Source organism: Fukomys damarensis, unplaced genomic scaffold, assembly GCF_012274545.1.
Source record: "Fukomys damarensis isolate Sample0158 unplaced genomic scaffold, DMR_v1.0_HiC HiC_scaffold_19, whole genome shotgun sequence".
In the NCBI taxonomy this organism is placed as follows: domain Eukaryota; kingdom Metazoa; phylum Chordata; class Mammalia; order Rodentia; family Bathyergidae; genus Fukomys; species Fukomys damarensis.
In genome coordinates, this window is record NW_022900931.1 from 41,920,868 (window position 1) to 41,933,943 (window position 13,076).

The 13,076-nt window shown below is 38.0% G+C and overlaps 1 long non-coding RNA gene across 2 annotated transcripts in view; it reads left to right on the forward strand.

The window, feature by feature from the left end:
- The window catches only part of LOC104868967, a 7,794-nt gene extending 4,303 nt beyond the window's left edge, over positions 1-3,491 (forward strand). For both annotated transcript variants that reach the window (XR_004517974.1, XR_004517972.1), the window contains exon 3: positions 1,301-3,491. This is a non-coding gene — a long non-coding RNA (uncharacterized LOC104868967). The remainder of the gene's footprint in view (positions 1-1,300) is intronic.
- The last annotated feature ends 9,585 nt before the right edge of the window (positions 3,492-13,076 follow it).

The window sequence follows — 13,076 nt, forward strand, 5'->3', positions numbered from 1 at the left end:
TGTATATCATAAAGGGCTTCTATGAATCAATATTTTTTAAAACCCCACCTCTGTAGTATACTGAACAAAGGATAGGAAACAGTTAAAAAGAAATGTAAATTACTCCTAAGCATATGAGATATTCTTACCCCACTGAAGATAAATTACAAGTAATAGCTTATTGTAGTACCACTTTCACCCATCACACCAGGAAAACTGCATTTGCTAAGTTATACACTCGTGTCCTCTAACATGCTCAGAGTGACGTATGTTGGAGGACAGCTGAGTTTAACTATCCAAAGTGGCTTTATCTGCAATTCTAGAATCATGCAATACACACTTCCCTCCATAAGGCAGAGTAAAGCTTTTGGTCTTTTTAAATTCATTGTTTATTGGTACATTTTAGGTATACAATATGACATTCGTTTTTGGGAATTTGTACCTTTACATATCTTGGTTCTTATTTTTTCCCCATTCCGCTGCCCTCCCTTCCACCCCGCCCTATTCACAAAGACTTTGTTTCTGCTCTTTCCTTTTCTCCTATTTATTCCTTTCCCCTCCCCCTCCCGCTTGCCCTCCCCCTTTGGGCCTTTTTATTCCTATTTTACACTATCTATGCTACATTTTGTTCTATGGACAGAGAAAGGCTGCAGAAAACAAAAAACCAAAAAGCGATTGTTTGCCTTAAAGTCACTTTCTTTGTAAAAGGGCACAGGGAGACAAAACAATAGGAATAGAATTGACTTGTTAATATCAGGTTATTTCAGGTTTTTTTTTGTGTGAGGATTAATGCGGGGAGGGCAACGCACTACCACCTGGGGTACAGTGGGCCTGTTCGGGAGATTTGGTTCTCTAACCCTGGCTTCTGTAGAGGTCAACGAGCTTTGTATCAGTTTCAGCTGAACTTTAGCATAGCTCTGTTTTGATTTTAGCTTGTTCTGCTGGTGCTCAAGTTAGAGGTTTAGTCCAAAACAATGCCCTCCTGTTTATCATGTATGTCTAAGGATGTTCATCCATACAACGCTGTAATGCATGTACATAAATATATGCACCTGTTAAAAAGAATGAGTACATAAACAAAGCTAAGGATCTCCCAGATACATCAAGTGAACAGAAACCGAGGTTCAGAACAATGTATATCTAACATGCTACGGATGGGGTTCAGGACCTACTCATTCAAACTACAGCACCTAGGCATACTGAATTATTTTAAGTGAAGGAAACAGGAAATGGCAGAAACAGGAATGCTTTTCTGAACTTGCCCCCTTTTCCCCTGAAGGTCATAAAAACTTACAAAGAATTTTCTGACCTTTTCTCGAAGTTCGTAAGACCACCATGTGAGCAGTGTTTCCTGACACGTGGAAGAGATGAACGTCCTTACTGCCACAGACCAGGGCGGTCAGAGAGAATCTAAATAACAAACCTAAGTTTCATCCGGTTTATTACCATTAGATCAAACCCCCTTTTTGCCCTATCATATTTCTTCATTGAGTCTGCAATAAAAAAACTCGTTGAACTTTTGAGTATTTTTTTTATCATGTGGAACTTAGAATTTGTATGTTTTCTTTTGTTAATTTTGTTGTGGTCATTGTCACTAGGTAACCATAAATCTAAGATGGGTAGAAGGAAAGTTATTTTTCTCTCCTGCATGACAATTTGTTTTCTGAAAGATGGCTGAATGCATGATTGGTAAGATTCATACCCAAGAAAGAGGCCACACTGGTTGAGGGGGAAGGAATTGAGTATATGTTAACAGTGGCCTATGGATTACTGTATACCCTTACAGCATTTGAATTTTAAACACATAAACATAGTACCTCTCCCAAATCGTAGTATGATGCTATTTCTTTAAAGAATTTTTGTTGTTGTTCTCAAGTTGAAGAGAAAATATACACATGCTGTATTATAACATGACGGAAAGGTGAAGTGCCCCAGGAGAGGCACAGATGAACTTGTGTCCTGAGCGGGGTGGGAGGGAAAGGGCTGGTGGAGTTGGGCAGAAGGGTGGGCCTGTTTTATTTACACACACTTCCGGGGAAATGGAGTGAGTGTTCTAGTCTCCAAGTTCAGGTCATACTCAGCAGCACCTCGGCCCGCCCGGGAAATTTGGATTGTTCCCAAAGGGCACTGATGGCACGCTGTGATAGTCAAGGGTCTAACGTTACTAGTTAGAGGCTCAAGAGCTCACCACCCTCCTCTGTGACCTGCTCCACAGTAAATCAGCTGTGTTTAACACCACGGTGTGACAGCAGCAGATAGGTAATGCTTGCTGTTTCTAGCAAGCTCTAGTACAGATGGGAGACTCACCTTGGACTCTGCTGGCAGATTTGCCTCAGCTCCTGGGAAACCAAATTCATTTGTCCTCGTCCGTCTTCTTAAACGGTGAAGCGGACCTTTTAGATTCCTCCACCTGTGATACGGCCAGTGAATAAAGTCCCAAGGCAGCATCCAACTGGGGCTACATCAAAAGTTTTAGGTTTTTTTCTTCCAAAAAGCCAAATAATGACATGAAATTTAAGTTCAACAACTGCCAGAGTCATCCAGTTAACTGGTAAAGCACATGGAACCCTTCCACCTTTATTTTCCAAAATGGAAGAAAAATCTCAGGTAACCATTAACATGAGCCCTTTCCAGACCAACTAGAAGACAGTGTCTTGAACATACCATAACTTGAGAGGAAAAAAAGATTGTTATTGCCCAAATCACTAGTCTCTATTAAAATTTCTTTCTCTTTAAATGTAGTATTCGACTTACATTTCCCTCTGCTTTCTTGTTCTTACTCCCCAGGATCAATAACTACTGAATTTTGTGCTTGTAATTTCCAGTTGGTAACTTGTCTTTTGAACACTCACTGTAGCCTTGTTTTATTTTTAGTGGACAGAATTTCTTTAATACAGTCACACAAATCAAGTTTCTTTTACAATGAAATCTTTTGGTACTATTATATGTCTAAAAAACCCCACGACTGGAAAATTACAAGATACCATTATACATTTTCTTTCCACATTTGAAAATTTAAACAAAAGGGAATCAATCTTTGTAAATGAGGTGGGTCAGGGGACCAACATCAATTTTTTCCCCTTTATACGTTTACTGATTGTTCCTGAAGTTTCTGAACAGGCTTATTGCTTTAAATGGCGTTTCTGTCACACACCATGGTTCCATGTGCTTACTGGGATGGGTCTTTTGACTCTTCCGTTAGTCGGTCTACATCTCTCAGAACTTGAAGATCTGGTGAAGAAAGTCCCTTCCCCTTACCACATTGTTCTCCCCTGGCTTTTCTTCACCTTTACTTACCCTGGAATTAGTATGTGAAGTCTCACAAAAATAAGGCTGACATATTGACTGGAACTGCGTTGCACCCATAGATCAATACGGGAAGAAATGAGACCTAATAGTAGGCCTATAAATGTAGGGATCTCTATTTCCATCTTTATTGTTTTTCACTGTAATTGTGTAATAGTTTGCATATGGGTCTCATATGTTTTGATCCAATTTATTCATGTCTTTCATACTCATTATAAATGCCATATTTTAATGTTTTCTATGTATTTATAGCTGCTGTATAGGAGTGTATTTGATATACTTATCTTTTAGCTCAGCTGTATCTTAGAGATAAAATTATAGGTTCTTTTGAACTTCTACGTAGATAACTATCTGTGAGTAACGTAATCTTATTTTTACTTCCCAAATATGCTTTATTTTCTGTCATGTTGTATTTGCTGGAAACTCTAGTACAGTGTTGGGTAGAATCAGCAACAGAAGGCATTTTCTGGTTTTGTTCCTGATTTTAAAGGAAATGTTTTTAAAGTTCTTCCATTAAAAATAACACTTGCTATGGAATTTTTGTAGATATCTTTTATCAGGTTAAGGAAGTTCCAAGTCTGTTTCTATCTTTGCTTAGAGTATTGTTATTTTTTAAAATCATGAATATGAGTTGAATTTTGTCAAATTCTTTATTGTAATGACATGCTTTTCTCTCTTCAATTACTGTGATGAATGACAGTTTTAAACTTTCTAATGCTAATTCAATCTTTTTCACCTGAATAAACCCAACTTGGACGTGGGATTATTAATAGTTACACATTGGGATGATTTGATCCTTGCAAGGTTAGTAGAGTTCAACTGTTAAATTCTATGGCCCTGACATTTTAAATTATTGCTTCAATTTCTCTATTACAGGAAACATAAACTCTAATTTTTTTTGAGGCACTGTTAGTAAGTTGCATTTCTCTAGCAATTTGTTTCTGATTCATCTAAGTTTTCAAATGTATTGGTATGCAATGTTTATAGCACTATTTTATCTTTGACCCTTGATGGCATAAAGATGCCTTTTATATTCTTAATGTTTTTTGTCTTTTTGTTTGTTTTCACATCTATTTTAATAACCTTTCCAAAGAGCTGACTTGGGCTCTGCTGAACCTATTTTTTAAAAAATTTCATTGGTGTTTATCATCCTATTTTTTCATAGGTTTATTATTTGTTCTTTTCTATAATTATGATGGGTTTATTGGAGATATAAATCTTCTCTTTTTCATGTCAATCTGCCTCAGGTTTAAATATTACAACATATAACTGAATTGTAAAAATCCTCATCTAGCAAACATTTACTGTAAATACTGATATACTGCATTTTATGCTATTTCCTTTATCCTCCAATAATATGCCTTTGTCTCCCCCTGACACGTGAGGAATGTGCTTTTTATTGTTGATTACACATTCCCTTAATCAACTTTTTTCTATTGGTTGGATTATTTACTCCTATTCTCTAATGGTTACCTTTTGAAGGTAACAGGGAAAGATGTTACCAGAAATCCTGAAGTCTCCTGTGAGCCACAAGAGCACAAGGCAAATTAAAGAACAAAGACAGGAAACAAAATTTAGAGCAGAAGCTGGGCTCTGGGCCTGATCGATGTCACTCCAAGCAGTAAAGACTAAGGCACTCAAGCTCGCCACTATTTACTGGGCTCTTTACCAGATGACTGAGAGGGCAGTGGTCATCCTAAATTGATAAGGATCTTATAATTGGAAGAAGTATCAGGTGCCTCGGGAGGGTGGCAATAACCCTACGACCATGAGGAGCTTATGTTGATGAGGATGGTAAGATGACCAAAGACGTTCTTACAACAGTAGGTGGGATGAGTTAAGCTGATAAGGAATTTGTTCCAAGGTGAAACCTTTCTCTTACTACTCAGTTCTCAAGGAAGCAGGATGTCTTCAGCCAATGCAATATTTCCTTTGAGTGTCACGGCATCATTGGACCACTGAGATCTCCGCTGTGACCAGAGGCAAAAATGGAGTTGTTTCAGCATGTCATAGCTGGCCTACAGGCAAGACTAGGTGTACTCATAATTATGAAATAATTTCTCCCCAAAATTATGTAGAATGACTCCTGACAACTCTTGAAATTTTTCCATGTGTATTTAGGCTCTAGTGTAAATATATTATTAAACTCAATTTTATGAATTTAGAATACACTAAATTAACTCTTCTGATACACACACTCAGTATGTTTCATCCTTTTTTACCCCCACTAAACAATATACCTTTTTATTATACAAACATCAGTCAAAATTTACATACATTTGCCATTTTATATCCTTGCTATATCCTGCATCTGATTGTCCTGGAGTAATTTTCTTTCAGAAGTCCTTTATTGCAGATTAATTGGTGGTAAACTCATTTCCTTTTCGAATGTATAAACATGTATCTTTATTTCTTTCAAAAAGTTTTACTGGGTACAAAATTTTAGTTTGATAATACAGTAATAATCTTTCAAGTGTCTCTTGGCTGCCCTAAGCTAGAAGTTGGCTGTGTGGCCTCTTTGTTGCACAGTATCTTTCCCTGGCTGCTTTCCAGGTTTATTTTGGCACTCAAGAGTTTTTAGTATTTCTAGGGTAGGTTTATCTTGACGATTTGTAGTTTTTTTTAAAACTTTCAGCCATTATTTATATACTGCTTAACCATTCTATTCACTCCTTTGCAGGAATTCCAGCTAGACATTAGACCTCATCTTTTCCTATTTCTCATGACATTTTCCATTCCATTGTCTGCTACATTCTAAGAAATTTCTTCAGAACTGTTTTCCAATTCAGCAATTTCTTCTCAGATACAATTTTTCATTATTTTTTTCATTTCAAAAACAATTAACTTTATTTCTACATTTTTTTTTTGTTCTCCTAATTATGCCTGCTCATTTTAGTTACTGCTTGCTCATCACAAATGAGCCGAGATGTAGCACTGCATGCTACATCTGATGGCTCCAGGATCTGCAACCCTTGACGAGCAAGTCTGGTATTTGCTGATGCTGCTCTCAGGATGTTCCACCTTCTCTTAGGCTTCGTATATCAATGGGCTTCCTGCCTGATGTTAATAGGTGGGAATTTTGGAGAATTATATTGGGCAAACGTTCCTTAAGACACAGTAGCTGTCTGACCATTTCAAGGAGGTGTCACCAACCCAGAACTATGTTAGCCCCCAAGAGGATGAAGTTTCAGGTTCAGGCTCTTATCTGCCACACCTCTCCTTCACAAAGGCAAGGATTTTAGTTTCAGAATGTTATTTTAAAAAACACTTATTTGGAGCTGCATCTTTTCTTTAAAGGGTCACACAGTAAGGGTTTACAGACATAAAATCGTAATTACTCAATTTGGGCTCTATTCTAGTGAAACTTTTTACAAAAAAAGATGACAAGCCAGCTCTTCACAGGAGATCATAGCTTGCCAATGTCTTGATTCAGTCAGTGTGTTTTAGCGATTTGCTAAATAGCACTTCTTTTTCGTTCAACTTCGTTTTTCTTATTGAAAAACATCCTGTAGTACTTACAAGTGATAGGCTTTGGATCTGTTACAAATACGACTGCAGTCATGGGCCGTTATTAGCCAACTTAATAAGTGTGTTCCGACTGCTCCTCAACCAGCAGTTTCCTCCTCTTCTCAGGGTTCTCTACTCCTGAAGAGGCCAATAAACAACCCTACAGTTTTTTGTCACTGGGGATTGAGCCAGAGCCTTTGTACTGATGTTATGATTAGCATATTCATTTCAAAACATTTTATTACAGTGAAAGACACACTGCCATTACTGGCTCTCAATACAGCACCTTCCCGCTTCTCACACACTTCTTCCACTGTTCTTCACACTTTCTGAAGCATTTCTGCAAATCTTTCATGTTTTTAGTTGCACTGTGGTGGCTGCCGTGATGGCCTGAATCAATTCAAAACAGTATTTACCTTTTATAGTTTTGACTTCGGAGAGGAACCAGAAGTTACACAATGCTAGATCCAGTGAGTAAGGTGGATGGATGGACACACTGTAAGGTTTTTATAAGCTTGCCTTTTTGCTGGTAGCACAGCAGCATTCACTGCATTTTTAAAATTGAATCGCATAAACACATTCCTGAAAGAGAGCTTCCAGAACTGCTGCAGAAAAATGGCAAGAATGATGGTGTGTTCAAAGCAAAGGGGAGGATTCTGAGGGAGATTAATGGCAGTGTCTTTTACTGTATTTATTTATTTGTTCGTTTGTTTGGTACCAGGGAACGAACTCAGGACCTTGAACTTGTGAGGCAGGAGATGCTTTTACTGCATTTTAAAAAATGTAAACATTCACCACACATCTTCAGTTCACTTCTCCCCCCAGATTTCTGAGACAGGGTCTTGCTAACTTGCCCAGGCTGGGCTTGAACTATCTCAGCCTCCCAGAGTGCTGCAATTACAGGTTTGTATCATCATGCCTAGTCTCTCAATTTAAGTCCAAAGCTAGCTGTGATCAATGTATGTGCTGAAGTGAGCACAAGCTAGATATAATTAAAAGAAGGCATGTCAAAAGCCAAGATAGGCTGAAAACAGTTAAGCTTTGGAGATGCAAAGTTTTGAACAAAATTAAACATAGTACTCTAGTGAATAAATGATAAGGAAACAAAAGAGCCTTATTGTTGATATGGATATTTTAAAAGTCTGGATAGATCAAACCACAACATTCCCTTAAACCAAAGCCTAATCCACAATAAGGCCAAATTCTCTTCAATTCTATGAAGGCTGACATAAGGAAACTGCAAAAGAAAAGTCTGAAGCTAGCAGGGGTTAGTTCATGAAGTTTCAGGTAAGAAGCAGTCTCTCCACAACATAAAAATGTAAGGCAAAGTGTCAAGGACTGATAGAAAAAAAAGCCACTCAACCTTATCCAGGAGATCTAGCTACACTAAACAGATTTTTGATGCAGGTAACAGTCATAGATAAGATGCTGCCTAGGACTTTCATAGCTGGAGAGAAGTCAACATCAGGCTCCAGAGCTCAAAAGACGCCGATTCCTGTGTTAGGAGATAATGCAGCTGATGGCGAAACAGAAGCCAATGATCATTTACCAAGAGCTCTGGCAGACATGCATAAGAAAAGTCATGTTGTTTTCATGCCTGCTAATATAACATCTGTTCTTTATCTCGTGGACCAGGGGATAATTTTGACTTTCAAGTCTATGACACACACTACTGATAATTATTCCTTTGATGGACTGGCGCAAAGCAAACTGAAAGCCATCAGAAAAGGATTATTGTAGTTGTCATTCAGAACATTTCTGATTCGTGGGAGGTGGTCAGAATACCAATATTAATGGGAATCTGGGAGAAGTCTATTTCAACTCTCATGGACAACTGGGAGGAAACAATCGATGTGGTGGGAACAGCAAATGAACTAAAAGTGGAGCCTAAGTGTGTGACTGAATTGCTACAATTTCATGATAAAAATTTTAACAGATGAAGAGTTACTTCTTATGAAGAGAGCAGTTTCCTGAGATAGAATCTACCAAAGATGTTAGAAATTGATCAAATGACAACAAAGGACTTAGAGAATATCAACTTAGTTGACAGAGCAGTGGCAGGATTTGAGGGGACTAACTCCAATTTTCAAAACAGTTCTACTGTATTAAGTTTTTTTCTTAACTGTCTCCCAACTGTGTTGAAGGCCTGGTGTCACATACAACAGTATTCAGAGTTAGGGGCCTTTGGGAGGTGACAAGGTCTCTGACCTTACGAGTGCATTAACCCATTCATGGACTCGTAACTTAGTGGGAGAAGGTACACACTTTGGCAAGAGGACTTAGTTGAAGGCAGGCCATTGGAGGTATGCCCTTGAAGGGTCTATTTTGTTCCTGGTCTCATCATCTCTCTTTCAGCTTCCTGCCTGCCATGAGGTGAGTAGTATTGCTCTCTGCCACATGCTCTCTGCCATTATGTGCTGCTTTATCACAGGCCCAACCAACAATGGAGTCATGACTGGAATGAAACCAAGATCCAAGATAAACCTTTTCTCCTCTAGGTTGATGTTTCTCAAGTATTTTGTCACATGATGAAAATGTAACACTGTGGGTAAAATAGTTATCAAATAACATCTCATGCTACAGAGAAATCTTTCATGAAAGCAAGAGTGAACTTCTGTGGCAAATGTGTCATCTTAAGAAATTCCCCAGCTACCTCATCCTTCAACCACCACCCTGATGAGCACCAACAGGAAATTTTAGCAATACAACTTTCTTAAATGAAAGTTACACACATTTTTAGACAATATACAACTGCACATTTAATATGCTATAGCATAGTGTAAACACAGCTTTTCATGGACTGGGAAGCAAATTCATTGTGATTTGTTTACTGTGAAACTCACTGCACTGTGTGGGTCTGGAACCAAACATGCAGTATCTCCAAGGTTTGCCTACAAGACCTCTGCATTCCTTCAACACTCTGAAGCTGGTATGCACCATCAGCTCGCAATTAGTACTACTGACAGGAAGTCTGAGGTCAGTCAATCTGATTATCGGTTGTATTCTGCAGCTAAGTTTTTCTTGTTGCTAATAATTTTTAAGAATCATTAAGATCTTCACTATGACATCATCTTTGGTAGTTTTTCCCTTATTTATGTCATTCGCCCCTCAGTACGCCTTCTCTACTAGCAACTTCTCAGTTTCTAATGTATTGTTTTCTGGAGTGGCCTGCATTGTCATTCATACTTATTTTCAGTTGTTCTGGGGGAGGTGAGGTAGGCAAGTGCTGAGAAGACTGTCTCGAAACTCGCTTCCTCACTTTTAGAACTCAGCAGAAAAGCAAACTACTTGGCATAGGATATTCTTGTTTCTCACCTCCTTCATAAGCATACAGGTTTCAGTCACAAAAAAAATCTTAAAATGCCTCAGATTGCCGCTTTATTTCAAATACCTAAGCCTTAAGAAACTGCTGTTCTTTAAAAGTCCCTTCGCTACTTTGTCTATTTTGAAAATTTCTCTCTGCAACTCTAAATCTCTTCCTATAAAACCATTCTAGATTGCCCTTCTATTCTCTCCACAAAAATGGATCGTTCCCTCTGTCCTACTATTCTACCTTATGCATACTTAATAGTACTTTTTTTGAGAAATAATTCATATAACATTACTCCGCTTTTAGTACTTTGTACCATTAACTACATAATTTAATGGTTTTCATAGGTCACAGGGTTTTAAAACCATCACTACTAATTCCAAAATATTTTTGCCATATCCCAAAGAACCATATACCCAGGATCCCCTTATCATTTCCTCCTCCCAGACACTGGCAACCACTAATCTGTGTTTTCTGCAAATTCCATTTATACACAAAATCACACAATACGTGGTCTTTTGTTCCCAGCTTGTTTCATCTACCATAACGCTTTCAAGTCTCATCTGTTTTATCATGTCCAGCACCCCTTTTATGGCTGAGAAATACTCCACAGAATTAAATATACCACATTTGTTTACCTATTGGCTGACGAACACTTGGGTTATTTCCATTTTGGAGCAACTGTAAATAATCACTTATCAGATAAACGGTCTGTGAATATTTTCTCCCATTCTGTTGGTTGTCTTTTCACTTTGGTAAAGTCTTTCAGTGCACTAAAAAGACTCTTTTTAGGTTCATGGTAATTTGGATGAATTCCAGTGTGGTGGTTAGTTGCCAGTCAACTTGAGTGGGGAACACCCAGCTGAACTGAGTTGGCAGGGTTCTGGGTGCTGAAGTCCCTTTTAGGAGCTCATCAGATGGTACAGGATTCTCATACAGACCTGCAGGCCCATTGCTGTGGGCTCCAGGACTTGGGCTGAATTCTTAAGATCTCTAGTACATACAGAGATCTTTTGCAATCTTTTACATTTGATTCTGTGGGCGGATACTGTCAGTTAATTGTGTAAATTTCTGTGTCCTGCATTAAATCTGTTTCTCTTGCAAATATTGACTACAACAGTATCTATCTTGTTCACGCTTTTGGTATCTTAAGAGACTGTCTTACTCACTTTGTCAATGAGGAGACACAATGCCCAATACCCGTAACTTAAAGGAAGAGAAGTTTATTTTAGCTCACACAAAGTACTTAACAGATTCTCAAAAAGATATTCACTGAACAAATAAAATTAACTACTATCTTTACCTATTTGGAGAACAGTGGGAATGGAGTCTACAGGAAAGGAAGCTTCTTTTCCCTTTACATTATAAAGTGGCTTTGAAATTCTGGTTTCCTTTCTCTATTACTTGAAATAGTAACTATTCTAACATTTACTGAACACCTTCTCATATTAATATGTGCACTCAGAAGTTAAGGCAATAAGTAAGTCTATAATGTCTATAATTAAAAGCAGTATTACCTGTCTTACCACACTCCCTGATTTTGATTACAGCTACTGTAAGATGGAGCTAGAGGGACCAGAAATCACTATCACCAGCCAGGTTACCTATGAGTATCTCAATCACTCATTTATTCTTCTTTAAGGATAATTTAATTTCAGCTTGCTGTGGTACAAAAGTGCAAAGATAGTATACCCCAAACAGATAAATGGGAAGCTAGGCAAGGAGTATGTCTCCAGGAAAGGACCCATGACCAGATGGAACCTCATGTCAAAAATGCAGGAGAGAAAATCCAGGAATAGTGGCACACACTTGTAATCCCAGCTACTCAGGAGACTGAGGTAGCAGGAACACAAGTTCAAGTTCAGCCTAAACAACTTAGTAACTTAGTGAGATCCTGCCTCAAGATAAAAAATATTAAAACTCAAAGGGTTGGGGACATAGTTCAGTGTGAAGATCCTGGGTTCAATCCTCAGGATAACAAAAAGAAAAAAAACTGATTTCAAAGTTAAAAGAATTTTTAAAAATAGGAAATAGGGTTTGTTGTGGCTTGTGTTTAGATGTCTCCCCAAAGCCTCATGAGAATGAGGTTGGGCTATTCTGGAGGTGGCTGAATCTAGAGTGTATGATGCTGGAATTAAGGGTATCTGATTACTAAACCTCACACGAGTGACTGGTTCGGCACTGCCCTAATCCCAGTAATCTGGATAAAAGGGACAGGAAGACACTACTAAACCTTGTTGCCTTTGCTACCTTGTGTATGCCACGTTGTTTCTCCTCTGTGAACCCTGGTTTGGAGCCAGCCAAGTAAGAACTGAAACCTCTACAAACTGTAAGCCCAATGAACCCCTTCCCCTTCTAATTGTGTATGTTTTGTATTTTGTCTCAGCAGAGAGAAAAGTGACACAGGGTTTAAACTATTAATTATATGGTTTGGGAATTTTTATTATCTCTGAAAGGAAAAACCAACTATTCTCCTAAAGTAAATCCCTAAGGCCTTTTTAAATGTATAGTTCTGAAATATAACCAATTATTACTACTAGGGTTGTTTTACCGGGGATCAAACCCCAGACCTTGAGCTTGCGAGGCAGGTGACAGCACCACTGAGCTAAATCCCCGACTTTATATTTTAAAGATATAACTGGAACAATTAACACAACTGAATTCAGATAACACATAATAGGACTTAGGTAACTTAAGCCATAGTTCTGGATTTTAATTTTAGATCTTTGTTCTTCTTCCTAAGCCAACCCAATTATGATGATGCTGATTTTTAAGGAAGATAAAATGGTTTCAAAGTTTGGATATGAAGTTTTTAAAAACGCTATTTGCAAATATAGTTATAAATTTATGGTCCATCAATGTTATTCTTGTTTCTGATAATGGAAATAGATAAAAGGGAGCTAAAGGTCAGTGTAATACGTTATGAATATTGTCAATGGATTCAGAAAGACCTGGCTGAAAGCAACAGTTCTTT